The following is a 20595-nucleotide window of genomic DNA, read 5'->3' on the forward strand; positions in this document are numbered from 1 at the left end:
ATTCCCATCTCAATAATATTATATAGGGCTGTTATTGACAATGAATTGGGAACCTAATTCCACCAAACAAAAAAATTGACCTCTCAGGCCAAATCTCCTACGCAGCTTCCTAGGGCTCTGAAGGGATTTCGTAATTCACTCATATTTCTCTCTAACAAGCTCTAATTTTTTTGAACCTTTTCCCATCTCAATAATATTAGATAGGGCTATTATTGACCATGAATTGGTGTCCTAATTCTACCAAACAAAAAAATTGACCTTTCAGGCCAAATCTCCTAGGCAGTTGCCTAGGGCTCCGAAGCGATCTCGTAATTCACGCATATGTCTTTCTAACAAGCTCTAATTTTTTTGGTACTTTTCCCATCTCAATAATATTATATAGGGCTGTTATTGACCATGAATTGGGGTCGTAATTCAACCAAACAAAAAAATTGACCTCTCAGGCCAAATCTCCAAGGCTGCAGCCTATGGCTCCGAAGCGATTTCGTAATTCACTCATATTTCTCTCAAACATGCTCTAATTTTTTTGAACGTTTCCCCATCTTAATAATATTAGATAGGGCTATTATTGACCATGAATTGGGGTCCAAATTCAACCATACAAAAAAATTAACCTTTCAGGCCAAATCTCTTAGGCGGCTGCCTAGGGCTCCGAAGCGATCTCGTAATTCACTCATATTTCTCCCTAACAAGCTCTAATTTTTATGAACCTTTTCCCATCTCAATAATATTATATAGGGCTGTTATTGACCATGAATTGGAGTCCTAATTCAACCAAAAAAAAAAATTTACCATTCAGGCCAAATCTCCTAGGCAGCTGCCTAGGGCTCCGAAACGATTTCATAATTCACTCATATTTCTCTCTAACAAGCTCTAATTTTTTGGAACCTTTTCCCATCTCAATAATATTAGATAGGGCTACTATTGACCAAGAATTGGGGTCTTAATTCAACCAAACAAAAAAATTGACCTTTCAGGCCAAATCTCCTATGCAGCTGCCTAGGGCTCCGAAGCGATCTCGTAATTCACTCATATTTCTCCATAACAAGCTCTAATTTTTTGGAACCTTTTCCCATCTCAATAATATTATAAAGGACTATTATTGACCATGAATTGGGGTCCTAATTCAACCAAACAAAAAAATTGACCTTTCAGGCCAAATCTCCTAGGCAGCAGCCTAGGTCTCCGAAGCGATCTCGTAATTCACGCATATGTCTTTCTAACAAGCTCAAATTTTTTTGGTACTTTTCCCATCTAAATAATATTATATAGGGCTGTTATTGACCATTAATTGGGGTCCTAATTTAACCAAACAAAAAAATTGACCTCTCAGGCCAAATCTCCAAGGCAGCAGCCTATGGCTCCGAAGCGATTTCGTAATTCACTCATATTTCTCTCAAACATGCTCTAATTTTTTTGAACATTTTCCCATCTCAATAATATTAGATAGGGCTATTATTGACCATAAATTGGGGTCCAAATTCAACCATACAAAAAAATTAACCTTTCAGGCCAAATCTCTTAGGCGGCTGCCTAGGGCTCCGAAGCGATCTCGTAATTCACTCATATTTCTCCCTAAGAAGCTCTAATTTTTTTGAACCTTTTCCCATCTCAATAATATTATATAGGGATGTTATTGACCATGAATTGGTCTCCTAATTCAACCAAACAAAAAAATTGACCTTTCAGGCCAAATCTCCTAGGCAGCTGCCTAGGGCTCCGAAGAGATTTGGTAATTCCCTCATATTTCTGTCTAAGAAGCTCTAATATTTGTGAACCTTTTCCGATCTCAATAATATTATATAGGACTATTATTGACCATGAATTGGGGTCCTAATTCAACCAAACAAAAAATTGACCTTCCAGGCCAAATCTCCTAGGCAGCTTCCTAGGGCTCCGAAGCGATCTCGTAATTCACTCATATTTCACCCTAACAAGCTCAAATTTTTTGGAACCTTTTCCCATATCAATAATATTAGATTGGACTACTATTGACCATGAATTGGGGTCCTAATTCAACCAAACAAAAAAATTGACCTTTCATGCCAAATCTCCTAGGCAGCTGCCTAGGGCTCCAAAGCGATCTCGTAATTCACTAATATGTCTTTCTAACATGCTCTAATTTTTTTTGTCCGATTCCCATCTCAATAATATTATATAGGGCTGTTATTGACAATGAATTGGGAACCTAATTCCACCAAACAAAAAAATTGACCTCTCAGGCCAAATCTCCTACGCAGCTTCCTAGGGCTCTGAAGGGATTTCGTAATTCACTCATATTTCTCTCTAACAAGCTCTAATTTTTTTGAACCTTTTCCCATCTCAATAATATTAGATAGGGCTATTATTGACCATGAATTGGTGTCCTAATTCAACCAAACAAAAAAATTGACCTTTCAGGCCAAATCTCCTAGGCAGTTGCCTAGGGCTCCGAAGCGATCTCGTAATTCACGCATATGTCTTTCTAACAAGCTCTAATTTTTTTGGTACTTTTCCCATCTCAATAATATTATATAGGGCTGTTATTGACCATGAATTGGGGTCGTAGTTCAACCAAACAAAAAAATTGACCTCTCAGGCCAAATCTCCAAGGCAGCAGCCTATGGCTCCGAAGCAATTTCGTAATTCACTCATATTTCTCTCAAACATGCTCTAATTTTTTTGAACGTTTCCCCATCTTAATAATATTAGATAGGGCTATTATTGACCATGAATTGGGGTCCAAATTCAACCATACAAAAAAATTAACCTTTCAGGCCAAATCTCTTAGGCGGCTGCCTAGGGCTCCGAAGCGATCTCGTAATTCACTCATATTTCTCCCTAACAAGCTCTAATTTTTTTGAACCTTTTCCCATCTCAATAATATTATATAGGGCTGTTATTGACCATGAATTGGGGTCCTAATTCAACCAAAAAAAAAAATTTACCATTCAGGCCAAATCTCCTAGGTAGCTGCCTAGGGCTCCGAAACGATTTCATAATTCACTCATATTTCTCTCTAACAAGCTCTAATTTTTTGGAACCTTTTCCCATCTCAATAATATTAGATAGGGCTACTATTGACCAAGAATTGGGGTCTTAATTCAACCAAACAAAAAAATTGACCTTTCAGGCCAAATCTCCTATGCAGCTGCCTAGGGCTCCGAAGCGATCTCGTAATTCACTCATATTTCTCCATAACAAGCTCTAATTTTTTGGAACCTTTTCCCATCTCAATAATATTATATAGGACTATTATTGACCATGAATTGGGGTCCTAATTCAACCAAACAAAAAAATTGACCTTTCAGGCCAAATCTCCTAGGCAGCTGCCTAGGTCTCCGAAGCGATCTCGTAATTCACGCATATGTCTTTCTAACAAGCTCAAATTTTTTTGGTACTTTTCCCATCTAAATAATATTATATAGGGCTGTTATTGACCATTAATTGGGGTCCTAATTTAACCAAACAAAAAAATTGACCTCTCAGGCCAAATCTCCAAGGCAGCAGCCTATGGCTCCGAAGCGATTTCGTAATTCACTCATATTTCTCTCAAACATGCTCTAATTTTTTTGAACCTTTTCCCATCTCAATAATATTAGATAGGGCTATTATTGACCATAAATTGGGGTCCAAATTCAACCATACAAAAAAATTAACCTTTCAGGCCAAATCTCTTAGGCGGCTGCCTAGGGCTCCGAAGCGATCTCGTAATTCACTCATATTTCTCCCTAAGAAGCTCTAATTTTTTTGAACCTTTTCCCATCTCAATAATATTATATAGGGCTGTTATTGACCATGAATTGGTCTCCTAATTCAACCAAACAAAAAAATTGACCTTTCAGGCCAAATCTCCTAGGCAGCTGCCTAGGGCTCCGAAGCGATTTCGTAATTCACTCATATTTCTCTCTAACAAGCTCTAATTTTTGGGAACCTTTTCCCATCTCAATAATATTATATAGGACTATTATTGACCATGAATTGGGGTCCTAATTCAACCAAACAAAAAATTGACCTTTCAGGCCAAATCTCCTAGGCAACTTCCTAGGGCTCCGAAGCGATCTCGTAATTCACTCATATTTCACCCTAACAAGCTCTAATTTTTTGGAAACTTTTCCCATCTCAATAATATTAGATTGGACTATTATTGACCATGAATTGGGGTCCTAATTCAACCAAACAAAAAAATTGACCTTTCAGGCCAAATCTACAAGGAAGCTGCCTAGGGCTCCGAAGCGATCTCGTAATTCACTCATATGTCTTTCTAACAAGCTCTAATTTTTTTGGTCCTTTTCCCATCTCAATAATATTATATAGGGCTGTTATTGACCATGAATTGGGATCCTAATTCAACCAAACAAAAAAATTGACCTCTCAGGCCAAATCTCCTAGGCAGCTGCCTAGGGCTCTGAAGCGATTTCGTAATTCACTCATATTTCTCTCTAACAAGCTCTAATTTTTTCGAACCTTTTCCCATCTCTATAATATTAGATAGGGCTGTTATTTACCATGAGTTGGGGTCCTAATTCAACCAAACAAAAAAATTGACCTTTCAGGCCATATCTCCTAGGCAGCTGCCTAGGGCTCCGAAGCGATCTCGTAATTCACGCATATGTCTTTCTAACAAGCTCTAATTTTTTTGGAACTTTTCCCATCTCAATAATATTATATAGGGCTGTTATTGACCATGAATTGGGGTCCTAATTCAACCAAACAAAAAAATTGACCTCTCAGGCCAAATCTCCAAGGCAGCAGCCTATGGCTCCGAAGCGATTTCTTAATTCACTCATATTTCTCTCAAACATGCTCTAATTTTTTTGAACCTTTCCCCATCTCAATAATATTAGATAGGGCTATTATTGACCATGAATTGGGGTCCAAATTCAACCATTCAAAAAAATTAACCTTTCAGGCCAAATCTCTTAGGCGGCTGCCTAGGGCTCCGAAGCGATCTCGTAATTCACTCATATTTCTTCCTAACAAGCTCTAATTTTTTTGAACCTTTTCCCATCTCAATAATATTATATAGGGATGTTATTGACCATGAATTGGTCTCCTAATTCAACCAAACAAAAAAATTGACCTTTCAGGCCAAATCTCCTAGGCAGCTGCCTAGGGCTCCGAAGCGATTTGGTAATTCCCTCATATTTCTGTCTAACAAGCTCTAATTTTTGTGAACCTTTTCCCATCTCAATAATATTATATAGGACTATTATTGACCATGAATTGGGATCCTAATTTAACCAAACAAAAAATTGACCTTCCAGGCCAAATCTCCTAGGCAGCTTCCTTGGGCTCCGAAGCGATCTCGTAATTCACTCATATTTAACCCTAACAAGCTCAAATTTTTTGGAACCTTTTCCCATATCCATAATATTAGATTGGACTATTATTGACCATGAATTGGGGTCCTAATTCAACCAAACAAGAAAATTGACCTTTCAGGCCAAATCTCCTAGGCAGCTGCCTAGGGCTCCGAAGCGATTTCATAATTCACTCATATTTCTCTATAACAAGCTCTAATATTTTGGAACATTTTCCCATCTCAATAATATTATATAGGACTATTATTGACCATGAATTGGGGTAATAATTCAACCAAACAAAAAAATTGACCTTTCAGGCCAAATCTCCTAGGCAGCTGCCTAGGTCTCCGAAGCTATCTCGTAATTCACGCATATGTCTTTCTAACAAGCTCAAATTTTTTTGGTACTTTTCCCATCTCAATAATATTATATAGGGCTGTTATTGACCATGAATTGGGGTCCTAATTCAACCAAACAAAAAAATTGACCTCTCAGGCCAAATCTCCAAGGCAGCTGCCTAGGACTCCGAAGCGATTTCGTAATTCACTCATATTTCTCTCAAACATGCTCTAATTTTTTTGAACCTTTTCCCATCTCAATAACATTAGATAGGGCAATTATTGACCATGAATTGGAGTCCTAATTCAACCAAACAAAAAAATTGACCTTTCAGGCCAAATCTCCTAGGCAGCAGCCTAGGGCTCCGAAGCGATCTCGTAATTCACTCATATTTCTCTCTAACAAGCTCTAATTTTTTGGAACCTTTTCCCATCTCAATAATATCATATAGGACTATTATTGACCATGAATTGGAGTCCTAATTCAACCAAACAAAAAAATTGACCTTTCAGGCCAAATCTCCTAAGCCGCTGCCTAGGGCTCCGAAGCGATCTCGTAATTCACTCATATATCTTTCTAACATGCTCTAATTTTTTTTGTCCTTTTCCCATCTCAATAATATTATATAGGGCTGTTATTGACCATGAATTGGGAACCTAATTCAACCAAACAAAAAAATTGACCTCTCAGGACAAACTCCTAGGCAGCTGCCGAGGGCTCTGAAGGGATTTCGTAATTCACTCATATTTCTCTCTAACAAGCTCTAATTTTTTTGAACCTTTTCCCATCTCAATAATATTAGATAGGGCTATTATTGACCATGAATTGGGGTCCTAATTCAACAAAACAAAAAAATTAACCTTTCAGGCCAAATCTCCTGGGCAGCTGCCTAGGGCTCCGAAGCGATCTCGTAATTCACGCATATGTCTTTCTAACAAGCTCTACTTTTTTTGGTACTTTTCCCATCTCAATAATATTATATAGGGCTGTTATTGACCATGAATTGGGGTCCTAATTCAACCAAACAAAAAAATTGACCTCTCAGGCCAAATCTCCAAGGCAGCAGCCTATGGCTCCGAAGCGATTTCGTAATTCACTCATATTTCTCTCAAACATGCTCTAATTTTTTTGAACCTTTCCCCATCTCAATAATATTAGATAGGGCTATTATTGACCATGAATTGGGGGCCCAATTCAACCATACAAAAAAATTAACCTTTCAGGCCAAATCTCTTAGGCGGCTGCCTAGGGCTCCGAAGCGATCTCGTAATTCACTCATATTTCTCCCTAACAAGCTCTAATTTTTTTGAACCTTTTCCCATCTCAATAATATTATATAGGGATGTTATTGACCATGAATTGGTCTCCTAATTCAACCAAACAAAAAAATTGACCTCTCAGGCCAAATCTCCTAGGCAGCTGCCTAGGGCTCCGAAGCGATTTGGTTATTCACTCATATTTCTGTCTAACAAGCTCTAATTTTTGTGAACCTTTTCCCATCTCAATAATATTATAAAGGACTATTATTGACCATGAATTGGGGTCCTAATTCAACCAAATAAAAAATTGACCTTCCAGGCCAAATCTCCTAGGCAGCTTCCTAGGGCTCCGAAGCGATCTCGTAATTCACTCATATTTCTCTCAAACATGCTCTAATTTTTTTGAACCTTTTCCCATCTCAATAATATTAGATAGGGCTATTATTGACCACGAATTGGGGTCCAAATTCAACAATACAAAAAAATTAACCTTTCAGGCCAAATCTCTTAGGCGGCTGCCTAGGGCTCCGAAGCGATCTCGTAATTCACTCATATTTCTCCCTAAGAAGCTCTAATTTTTTTGAACCTTTTCCCATCTCAATAATATTATATAGGGCTGTTATTGACCATGAATTGGTCTCCTAATTCAACCAAACAAAAAAATTGACCTTTCAGGCCAAATCTCTTAGGCAGCTGCCTAGTGCTCCGAAGCGATTTCGTAATTCACTCATATTTCTCTCTAACAAGCCCTAAATTTTTTGAACCATTTCCCATCTCAATAATATTATATAGGGCTGTTATTGACCATGAATTGGGGTCCTAATTCAACCAAACAAAAAAATTGACCTCTCAGGCCAAATCTCCAAGGCAGCAGCCTATTGCTCCGAAGAGATTTCGTAATTCACTCATATTTCTCTCAAACATGCTCTAATTTTTTTTAACCTTACCCCATCTCAATAATATTAGATAGGGCTATTATTGACCATGAATTGGGGTCCAAATTCAACCATACAAAAAAATTAACCTTTCAAGCCAAATCTCTTAGGCGGCTGCCTAGGGCTCCGAAGCGATCTCGTAATTCACTCATATTTCTCCCTAACAAGCTCTAATTTTTTTGAACCTTTTCCCATCTCAATAATATTATATAGGGCTGTTATTGACCATGAATTGGGGTCCTAATTCAACAAAACAAAAAAATTGACCTTTCAGGCCAATTCTCCTAGGCAGCTGCCTAGGGCTCCGAAGCGATCTCGTAATTCACGCATATGTCTTTCTAACAAGCTCTAATTTTTTTGGTACTTTTCCCATCTCAATAATATTATATAGGGCTGTTATTGACCATGAATTGGGGTCCTAATTCAACCAAACAAAAAAATTGACCTCTAAGGCCAAATGTCCAAGGCAGCAGCCTATGGCTCCGAAGCGATTTCGTAATTCACTCATATTTCTCTCAAACATGCTCTAATTTTTTTGAACCTTTTCCCATCTCAATAATATTAGATAGGGCTATTATTGACCATGAATTGGGGTCCAAATTCAACCATACAAAAAAATTAACCTTTCTGGCCAAATCTCTTAGGCGGCTGCCTAGGGCTCCGAAGCGATCTCGTAATTCACTCATATTTCTCCCTAAGAAGCTCTAATTTTTTTGAACCTTTTCCCATCTCAATAATATTATATAGGGCTGTTATTGACCATGAATTGGTCTCCTAATTCAACCAAACAAAAAAATTGACCTTTCAGGCCAAATCTCCTAGGCAGCTGCCTAGGGCTCCGAAGAGATTTCGTAATTCACTCATATTTCTCTCTAACAAGCTCTAATTTTTGGGAACCTTTTCCCATCTCAATAATATTATATAGGACTATTATTGACCATGAATTGGGGTCCTAATTCAACCAAACAAAAAATTGACCTTTCAGGCCAAATCTCCTAGGCAACTTCCTAGGGCTCCGAAGCGATCTCGTAATTCACTCATATTTCACCCTAACAAGCTCTAATTTTTTGGAAACTTTTCCCATCTCAATAATATTAGATTGGACTATTATTGACCATGAATTGGGGTCCTAATTCAACCAAACAAAAAAATTGACCTTTCAGGCCAAATCTCCTAGGCAGCTGCCTAGGTCTCCGAAGCGATCTCGTAATTCACGCATATGTCTTTCTAACAAGCTCAAATTTTTTTGGTACTTTTCCCATCTAAATAATATTATATAGGGCTGTTATTGACCATTAATTGGGGTCCTAATTTAACCAAACAAAAAAATTGACCTCTCAGGCCAAATCTCCAAGGCAGCAGCCTATGGCTCCGAAGCGATTTCGTAATTCACTCATATTTCTCTCAAACATGCTCTAATTTTTTTGAACCTTTTCCCATCTCAATAATATTAGATAGGGCTATTATTGACCATAAATTGGGGTCCAAATTCAACCATACAAAAAAATTAACCTTTCAGGCCAAATCTCTTAGGCGGCTGCCTAGGGCTCCGAAGCGATCTCGTAATTCACTCATATTTCTCCCTAAGAAGCTCTAATTTTTTTGAACCTTTTCCCATCTCAATAATATTATATAGGGCTGTTATTGACCATGAATTGGTCTCCTAATTCAACCAAACAAAAAAATTTACCTTTCAGGCCAAATCTCCTAGGCAGCTGCCTAGGGCTCCGAAGCGATTTCGTAATTCACTCATATTTCTCTCTAACAAGCTCTAATTTTTGGGAACCTTTTCCCATCTCAATAATATTATATAGGACTATTATTGACCATGAATTGGGGTCCTAATTCAACCAAACAAAAAATTGACCTTTCAGGCCAAATCTCCTAGGCAACTTCCTAGGGCTCCGAAGCGATCTCGTAATTCACTCATATTTCACCCTAACAAGCTCTAATTTTTTGGAAACTTTTCCCATCTCAATAATATTAGATTGGACTATTATTGACCATGAATTGGGGTCCTAATTCAACCAAACAAAAAAATTGACCTTTCAGGCCAAATCTACAAGGAAGCTGCCTAGGGCTCCGAAGCGATCTCGTAATTCACTCATATGTCTTTCTAACAAGCTCTAATTTTTTTGGTCCTTTTCCCATCTCAATAATATTATATAGGGCTGTTATTGACCATGAATTGGGATCCTAATTCAGCCAAACAAAAAAATTGACCTCTCAGGCCAAATCTCCTAGGCAGCTGCCTAGGGCTCTGAAGCGATTTCGTAATTCACTCATATTTCTCTCTAACAAGCTCTAATTTTTTCGAACCTTTTCCCATCTCAATAATATTAGATAGGGCTGTTATTTACCATGAGTTGGGGTCCTAATTCAACCAAACAAAAAAATTGACCTTTCAGGCCATATCTCCTAGGCAGCTGCCTAGGGCTCCGAAGCGATCTCGTAATTCACGCATATGTCTTTCTAACAAGCTCTAATTTTTTTGGAACTTTTCCCATCTCAATAATATTATATAGGGCTGTTATTGACCATGAATTGGGGTCCTAATTCAACCAAACAAAAAAATTGACCTCTCAGGCCAAATCTCCAAGGCAGCAGCCTATGGCTCCGAAGCGATTTCTTAATTCACTCATATTTCTCTCAAACATGCTCTAATTTTTTTGAACCTTTCCCCATCTCAATAATATTAGATAGGGCTATTATTGACCATGAATTGGGGTCCAAATTCAACCATTCAAAAAAATTAACCTTTCAGGCCAAATCTCTTAGGCGGCTGCCTAGGGCTCCGAAGCGATCTCGTAATTCACTCATATTTCTTCCTAACAAGCTCTAATTTTTTTGAACCTTTTCCCATCTCAATAATATTATATAGGGATGTTATTGACCATGAATTGGTCTCCTAATTCAACCAAACAAAAAAATTGACCTTTCAGGCCAAATCTCCTAGGCAGCTGCCTAGGGCTCCGAAGCGATTTGGTAATTCCCTCATATTTCTGTCTAACAAGCTCTAATTTTTGTGAACCTTTTCCCATCTCAATAATATTATATAGGACTATTATTGACCATGAATTGGGATCCTAATTTAACCAAACAAAAAATTGACCTTCCAGGCCAAATCTCCTAGGCAGCTTCCTTGGGCTCCGAAGCGATCTCGTAATTCACTCATATTTAACCCTAACAAGCTCAAATTTTTTGGAACCTTTTCCCATATCCATAATATTAGATTGGACTATTATTGACCATGAATTGGGGTCCTAATTCAACCAAACAAGAAAATTGACCTTTCAGGCCAAATCTCCTAGGCAGCTGCCTAGGGCTCCGAAGCGATTTCATAATTCACTCATATTTCTCTATAACAAGCTCTAATATTTTGGAACATTTTCCCATCTCAATAATATTATATAGGACTATTATTGACCATGAATTGGGGTAATAATTCAACCAAACAAAAAAATTGACCTTTCAGGCCAAATCTCCTAGGCAGCTGCCTAGGTCTCCGAAGCTATCTCGTAATTCACGCATATGTCTTTCTAACAAGCTCAAATTTTTTTGGTACTTTTCCCATCTCAATAATATTATATAGGGCTGTTATTGACCATGAATTGGGGTCCTAATTCAACCAAACAAAAATATTGACCTCTCAGGCCAAATCTCCAAGGCAGCTGCCTAGGACTCCGAAGCGATTTCGTAATTCACTCATATTTCTCTCAAACATGCTCTAATTTTTTTGAACCTTTTCCGATCTCAATAACATTAGATAGGGCAATTATTGACCATGAATTGGAGTCCTAATTCAACCAAACAAAAAAATTGACCTTTCAGGCCAAATCTCCTAGGCAGCAGCCTAGGGCTCCGAAGCGATCTCGTAATTCACTCATATTTCTCTCTAACAAGCTCTAATTTTTTGGAACCTTTTCCCATCTCAATAATATCATATAGGACTATTATTGACCATGAATTGGAGTCCTAATTCAACCAAACAAAAAAATTGACCTTTCAGGCCAAATCTCCTAAGCCGCTGCCTAGGGCTCCGAAGCGATCTCGTAATTCACTCATATATCTTTCTAACATGCTCTAATTTTTTTTGTCCTTTTCCCATCTCAATAATATTATATAGGGCTGTTATTGACCATGAATTGGGAACCTAATTCAACCAAACAAAAAAATTGACCTCTCAGGACAAACTCCTAGGCAGCTGCCTAGGGCTCTGAAGGGATTTCGTAATTCACTCATATTTCTCTCTAACAAGCTCTAATTTTTTTGAACCTTTTCCCATCTCAATAATATTAGATAGGGCTATTATTGACCATGAATTGGGGTCCTAATTCAACAAAACAAAAAAATTAACCTTTCAGGCCAAATCTCCTGGGCAGCTGCCTAGGGCTCCGAAGCGATCTCGTAATTCACGCATATGTCTTTCTAACAAGCTCTACTTTTTTTGGTACTTTTCCCATCTCAATAATATTATATAGGGCTGTTATTGACCATGAATTGGGGTCCTAATTCAACCAAACAAAAAAATTGACCTCTCAGGCCAAATCTCCAAGGCAGCAGCCTATGGCTCCGAAGCGATTTCGTAATTAACTCATATTTCTCTCAAACATGCTCTAATTTTTTTGAACCTTTCCCCATCTCAATAATATTAGATAGGGCTATTATTGACCATGAATTGGGGTCCAAATTCAACCATACAAAAAAATTAATCTTTCAGGCCAAATCCCTTAGGCAGCTGCCTAGGGCTCCGAAGCGATCTCGTAATTCACTCATATTTCTCCCTAACAAGCTCTAATTTTTTTGAACCTTTTCCCATCTCAATAATATTATATAGGGATGTTATTGACCATGAATTGGTCTCCTAATTCAACCAAACAAAAAAATTGACCTCTCAGGCCAAATCTCCTAGGCAGCTGCCTAGGGCTCCGAAGCGATTTGGTTATTCACTCATATTTCTGTCTAACTAGCTCTAATTTTTGTGAACCTTTTCCCATCTCAATAATATTATAAAGGACTATTATTGACCATGAATTGGGGTCCTAATTCAACCAAATAAAAAATTGACCTTCCAGGCCAAATCTCCTAGGCAGCTTCCTAGGGCTCCGAAGCGATCTCGTAATTCACTCATATTTCTCTCAAACATGCTCTAATTTTTTTGAACCTTTTCCCATCTCAATAATATTAGATAGGGCTATTATTGACCACGAATTGGGGTCCAAATTCAACAATACAAAAAAATTAACCTTTCAGGCCAAATCTCTTAGGCGGCTGCCTAGGGCTCCGAAGCGATCTCGTAATTCACTCATATTTCTCCCTAAGAAGCTCTAATTTTTTTGAACCTTTTCCCATCTCAATAATATTATATAGGGCTGTTATTGACCATGAATTGGTCTCCTAATTCAACCAAACGAAAAAATTGACCTTTCAGGCCAAATCTCTTAGGCAGCTGCCTAGTGCTCCGAAGCGATTTCGTAATTCACTCATATTTCTCTCTAACAAGCCCTAAATTTTTTGAACCATTTCCCATCTCAATAATATTATATAGGGCTGTTATTGACCATGAATTGGGGTCCTAATTCAACCAAACAAAAAAATTGACCTCTCAGGCCAAATCTCCAAGGCAGCAGCCTATTGCTCCGAAGAGATTTCGTAATTCACTCATATTTCTCTCAAACATGCTCTAATTTTTTTTAACCTTACCCCATCTCAATAATATTAGATAGGGCTATTATTGACCATGAATTGGGGTCCAAATTCAACCATACAAAACAATTAACCTTTCAAGCCAAATCTCTTAGGCGGCTGCCTAGGGCTCCGAAGCGATCTCGTAATTCACTCATATTTCTCCCTAACAAGCTCTAATTTTTTTGAACCTTTTCCCATCTCAATAATATTATATAGGGCTGTTATTGACCATGAATTGGGGTCCTAATTCAACAAAACAAAAAAATTGACCTTTCAGGCCAATTCTCCTAGGCAGCTGCCTAGGGCTCCGAAGCGATCTCGTAATTCACGCATATGTCTTTCTAACAAGCTCTAATTTTTTTGGTACTTTTCCCATCTCAATAATATTATATAGGGCTGTTATAGACCATGAATTGGGGTCCTAATTCAACCAAACAAAAAAATTGACCTCTAAGGCCAAATGTCCAAGGCAGCAGCCTATGGCTCCGAAGCGATTTCGTAATTCACTCATATTTCTCTCAAACATGCTCTAATTTTTTTGAACCTTTTCCCATCTCAATAATATTAGATAGGGCTATTATTGACCATGAATTGGGGTCCAAATTCAACCATACAAAAAAATTAACCTTTCTGGCCAAATCTCTTAGGCGGCTGCCTAGGGCTCCGAAACGATCTCGTAATTCACTCATATTTCTCCCTAAGAAGCTCTAATTTTTTTGAACCTTTTCCCATCTCAATAATATTATATAGGGCTGTTATTGACCATGAATTGGTCTCCTAATTCAACCAAAAAAAAAAATTGACCTTTCAGGCCAAATCTCCTAGGCAGCTGCCTAGGGCTCCGAAGCGATTTCGTAATTCACTCATATTTCTCTCTAACAAGCTCTAATTTTTGGGAACCTTTTCCCATCTCAATAATATTATATAGGACTATTATTGACCATGAATTGGGGTCCTAATTCAACCAAACAAAAAATTGACCTTTCAGGCCAAATCTCCTAGGCAACTTCCTAGGGCTCCGAAGCGATCTTGTAATTCACTCATATTTCACCCTAACAAGCTCTAATTTTTTGGAAACTTTTCCCATCTCAATAATATTAGATTGGACTATTATTGACCATGAATTGGGGTCCTAATTCAACCAAACAAAAAAATTGACCTTTCAGGCCAAATCTTCTAGGAAGCTGCCTAGGGCTCCGAAGCGATCTCGTAATTCACTCATATGTCTTTCTAACAAGCTCTAATTTTTTTGGTCCTTTTCCCATCTCAATAATATTATATAGGGCTGTTATTGACCATGAATTGGGATCCTAATTCAACCAAACAAAAAAATTGACCTCTCAGGCCAAATCTCCTAGGCAGCTGCCTAGGGCTCTGAAGCGATTTCGTAATTCACTCATATTTCTCTCTAACAAGCTCTAATTTTTTCGAACCTTTTCCCATCTCAATAATATTAGATAGGGCTGTTATTTACCATGAGTTGGGGTCCTAATTCAACCAAACAAAAAAATTGACCTTTCAGGCCAAATCTCCTAGGCAGCTGCCTAGGGCTCCGAAGCGATCTCGTAATTCACTCATATGTCTTTCTAACAAGCTCTAATTTTTTTGGTCCTTTTCCCATCTCAATAATATTATATAGGGCTGTTATTGACCATGAATTGGGATCCTAATTCAACCAAAAAAAAAATTGACCTCTCAGGCCAAATCTCCTAGGCAGCTGCCTAGGGCTCTGAAGCGATTTCGTAATTCACTCATATTTCTCTCTAACAAGCTCTAATTTTTTCGAACCTTTTCCCATCTCAATAATATTAGATAGGGCTGTTATTTACCATGAATTGGGGTCCTAATTCAACCAAACAAAAAAATTGACCTTTCAGGCCAAATCTCCTAGGCAGCTGCCTAGGGCTCCGAAGCGATCTCGTAATTCACTCATATGTCTTTCTAACAAGCTCCAATTTTTTTGGTCCTTTTCCCATCTCAATAATATTATATAGGGCTGTTATTGACCATGAATTGGGATCCTAATTCAACCAAAAAAAAAAATTGACCTCTCAGGCCAAATCTCCTAGGCAGCTGCCTAGGGCTCTGAAGCGATTTCGTAATTCACTCATATTTCTCTCTAACAAGCTCTAATTTTTTCGAACCTTTTCCCATCTCAATAATATTAGATAGGGCTGTTATTTACCATGAATTGGGGTCCTAATTCAACCAAACAAAAAAATTGACCTTTCAGGCCAAATCTCCTAGGAAGCTGCCTAGGGCTCTGAAGCGATCTCGTAATTCACTCATATTTCTCTCTAACAAGCTCTAATTTTTTGGAACCTTTTCTCATCTAAATATATTAGATAGGGCTATTATTGACCATGAATTGGGGACCTAATTCAACCAAAAAAAAAATTTGACCTTTCAGGCCTAATCTCCTAGGCAGCTGCCTAGGGCTCCGAAGCGATTTCGTAATTCACTCATATTTCTCTCAAACATGCTCTAATTTTTTTGAACCTTTTCCCATCTCAATAATATTAGATAGGGCTATTATTGACCATGAATTGGGGTCCAAATTCAACCATACAAAAAAATTTACCTTTCAGGCCAAATCTCTTAGGCGGCTGCCTAGGGCTCCGAAGCGATCTCGTAATTCACTCATATTTCTCCCTAACAAGCTCTAATTTTTTTGAACCTTTTCCCATCTCAATAATATTATATAGGGCTGTTATTGACCATGAATTGGGGTCCTAATTCAACCAAAAAAAAAATTGACCATTCAGGCCAAATCTCCTAGGCAGCTGCCTAGGGCTCCGAAGCGATCTCGTAATTCACTCATATTTCTCCATAACAAGCTCTAATTTTTTGGAACCTTTTCCCATCTCAATAATATTATATAGGACTATTATTGACCATGAATTGGGGTCCTAATTCAACCAAACAAAAAAATTGACGTTTCAGGCCAAATCTCCTAGGCAGCTGCCTAGGTCTCCGATGCGATCTCGTAATTCACGCATATGTCTTTCTAACAAGCTCAAATTTTTTTGGTACTATTCCCATCTAAATAATATTATATAGGGCTGTTATTGACCATTAATTGGGGTCCTAATTTAACCAAACAAAAAAATTGACCTCTCAGGCCAAATCTCCAAGGCAGCAGCCTATGGCTCCGTAGCGATTTCGTAATTCACTCATATTTCTCTCAAACATGCTCTAATTTTTTTGAACCTTTTCCCATCTCAATAATATTAGATAGGGCTATTATTGACCATAAATTGGGGTCCAAATTCAACCATACAAAAAAATTAACCTTTCAGGCCAAATCTCTTAGGCGGCTGCCTAGGGCTCCGAAGCGATCTCGTAATTCACTCATATTTCTCCATAACAAGCTCTAATTTTTTGGAACCTTTTCCCATCTCAATAATATTATATAGGACTATTATTGACCATGAATTGGGGTCTTAATTCAACCAAACAAAAAAATTGACGTTTCAGGCCAAATCTCCTAGGCAGCTGCCTAGGTCTCCGATGCGATCTCGTAATTCACGCATATGTCTTTCTAACAAGCTCAAATTTTTTTGGTACTATTCCCATCTAAATAATATTATATAGGGCTGTTATTGACCATGAATTGGGGTCCTAATTCAACCAAACAAAAAAATTGACCTCTCAGGCCAAATCTCCAAGGCAGCTGCCTAGGACTCCGAAGCGATTTCGTAATTCACTCATATTTCTTTCAAACATGCTCTAATTTTATTGAATCTTTTCCCATCTCAATAATATTAGATAGGGCTATTATTGACCATGAATTGGGGTCATTTCAACCATACAAAAAAATTAACCTTTCAGGCCAAATCTCTTAGGCGGCTGCCTAGGGCTCCGAAGCGATCTCGTAATTCACTCATATTTCTCCCTAAGAAGCTCTAATTTTTTTGAACCTTTTCCCATCTCAATAATATTATATAGGGCTGTTATTGACCATGAATTGGTCTCCTAATTCAACCAAACAAAAAAATTGACCTTTCAGGCCAAATCTCCTAGGCAGCTGCCTAGGTCTCCGAAGCGATTTCGTAATTCACTCATATTTCTCTCTAACAAGCTCTAATTTTTGGGAACCTTTTCCCATCTCAATAATATTAGATAGGGCTGTTATTTACCATGAATTGGGGTCCTAATTCAACCAAACAAAAAAATTGACCTTTCAGGCCAAATCTCCTAGGCAGCTGCCTAGGGCTCCGAAGCGATCTCGTAATTCACTCATATGTCTTTCTAACAAGCTCCAATTTTTTTGGTCCTTTTCCCATCTCAATAATATTATATAGGGCTGTTATTGACCATGAATTGGGATCCTAAGTCAACCAAAAAAAAAAATTGACCTCTCAGGCCAAATCTCCTTGGCAGCTGCCTAGGGCTCTGAAGCGATTTCGTAATTCACTCATATTTCTCTCTAACAAGCTCTAATTTTTTCGAACCTTTTCCCATCTCAATAATATTAGATAGGGCTGTTATTTACCATGAATTGGGGTCCTAATTCAACCAAACAAAAAAATTGACCTTTCAGGCCAAATCTCCTAGGAAGCTGCCTAGGGCTCTGAAGCGATCTCGTAATTCACTCATATTTCTCTCTAACAAGCTCTAATTTTTTGGAACCTTTTCTCATCTCAATATATTAGATAGGGCTATTATTGACCATGAATTGGGGACCTAATTCAACCAAAAAAAAAATTTGACCTTTCAGGCCTAATCTCCTAGGCAGCTGCCTAGGGCTCCGAAGCGATTTCGTAATTCACTCATATTTCTCTCAAACATGCTCTAATTTTTTTGAACCTTTTCCCATCTCAATAATATTAGATAGGGCTATTATTGACCATGAATTGGGGTCCAAATTCAACCATACAAAAAAATTAACCTTTCAGGCCAAATCTCTTAGGCGGCTGCCTAGGGCTCCGAAACGATCTCGTAATTCACTCATATTTCTCCCTAACAAGCTCTAATTTTTTTGAACCTTTTCCCATCTCAATAATATTATATAGGGCTGTTATTGACCATGAATTGGGGTCCTAATTCAACCAAAAAAAAAATTGACCATTCAGGCCTAATCTCCTAGGCAGCTGCCTAGGGCTCCGAAACGATTTCATAATTCACTCATATTTCTCTCTAACAAGCTCTAATTTTTTGGAACCTTTTCCCATCTCAATAATATTAGATAAGGCTACTATTGACCAAGAATTGGGGTCTTAATTCAACCAAACAAAAAAATTGACCTTTCAGGCCAAATCTCCTATGCAGCTGCCTAGGGCTCCGAAGCGATCTCGTAATTCACTCATATTTCTCCATAACAAGCTCTAATTTTTTGGAACCTTTTCCCATCTCAATAATATTATATAGGACTATTATTGACCATGAATTGGCGTCCTAATTCAACCAAACAAAAAAATTGACGTTTCAGGCCAAATCTCCTAGGCAGCTGCCTAGGTCTCCGAAGCGATCTCGTAATTCACGCATATGTCTTTCTAACAAGCTCAAATTTTTTTGGTACTTTTCCCATCTAAATAATATTATATAGGGCTGTTATTGACCATTAATTGGGGTCCTAATTTAACCAAACAAAAAAATTGACCTCTCAGGCCAAATCTCCAAGGCAGCAGCCTATGGCTCCGAAGCGATTTCGTAATTCACTCATATTTCTCTCAAACATGCTCTAATTTTTTTGAACCTTTTCCCATCTCAATAATATTAGATAGGGCTATTATTGACCATAAATTGGGGTCCAAATTCAACCATACAAAAAAATTAACCTTTCAGGCCAAATCTCTTAGGCGGCTGCCTAGGGCTCCGAAGCGATCTCGTAATTCACTCATATTTCTCCCTAAGAAGCTCTAATTTTTTTGAACCTTTTCCCATCTCAATAATATTATATAGGGCTGTTATTGACCATGAATTGGTCTCCTAATTCAACCAAACAAAAAAATTGACCTTTCAGGCCAAATCTCCTAGGCAGCTGCCTAGGGCTCCGAAGCGATTTCGTAATTCACTCATATTTCTCTCTAACAAGCTCTAATTTTTGGGAACCTTTTCCCATCTGAATAATATTATATAGGACTATTATTGACCATGAATTGGGGTCCTAATTCAACCAAACAAAATATTGACCTTTCAGGCCAAATCTCCTAGGCAACTTCCTAGGGCTCCGAAGCGATCTCGTAATTCACTCATATTTCACCCTAACAAGCTCTAATTTTTTGGAAACTTTTCCCATCTCAATAATATTAGATTGGACTATTATTGACCATGAATTGGGGTCCTAATTCAACCAAACAAAAAAATTGACCTTTCAGGCCAAATCTACAAGGAAGCTGCCTAGGGCTCCGAAGCGATCTCGTAATTCACTCATATGTCTTTCTAACAAGCTCTAATTTTTTTGGTCCTTTTCCCATCTCAATAATATTATATAGGGCTGTTATTGACCATGAATTGGGATCCTAATTCAACCAAACAAAAAAATTGACCTCTCAGGCCAAATCTCCTAGGCAGCTGCCTAGGTCTCTAAATCGCTTTCGCAATTCACTCATATTTCTCTCTAACAAGCTCTAATTTTTTCGAACCTTTTCCCATCTCAATAATATTAGATAGGGCTGTTATTTACCATGAATTGGGGTCCTAATTCAACCAAACAAAAAAATTGACCTTTCAGGCCAAATCTCCTAGGCAGCTGCCTAGGGCTCCGAAGCGATCTCGTAATTCACTCATATGTCTTTCTAACAAGCTCTAATTTTTTTGGTCCTTTTCCCATCTCAATAATATTATATAGGGCTGTTATTGACCATGAATTGGGATCCTAATTCAACCAAAAAAAAAATTGACCTCTCAGGCCAAATCTCCTAGGCAGCTGCCTAGGGCTCTGAAGCGATTTCGTAATTCACTCATATTTCTCTCTAACAAGCTCTAATTTTTTCGAACCTTTTCCCATCTCAATAATATTAGATAGGGCTGTTATTTACCATGAATTGGGGTCCTAATTCAACCAAACAAAAAAATTGACCTTTCAGGCCAAATCTCCTAGGCCGCGCTGCCTAGGGCTCTGAAGCGATCTCGTTATTCACTCAT

This window comes from Humulus lupulus, chromosome 3 (genome assembly GCF_963169125.1).
Source record: "Humulus lupulus chromosome 3, drHumLupu1.1, whole genome shotgun sequence".
NCBI lineage: Eukaryota > Viridiplantae > Streptophyta > Magnoliopsida > Rosales > Cannabaceae > Humulus > Humulus lupulus.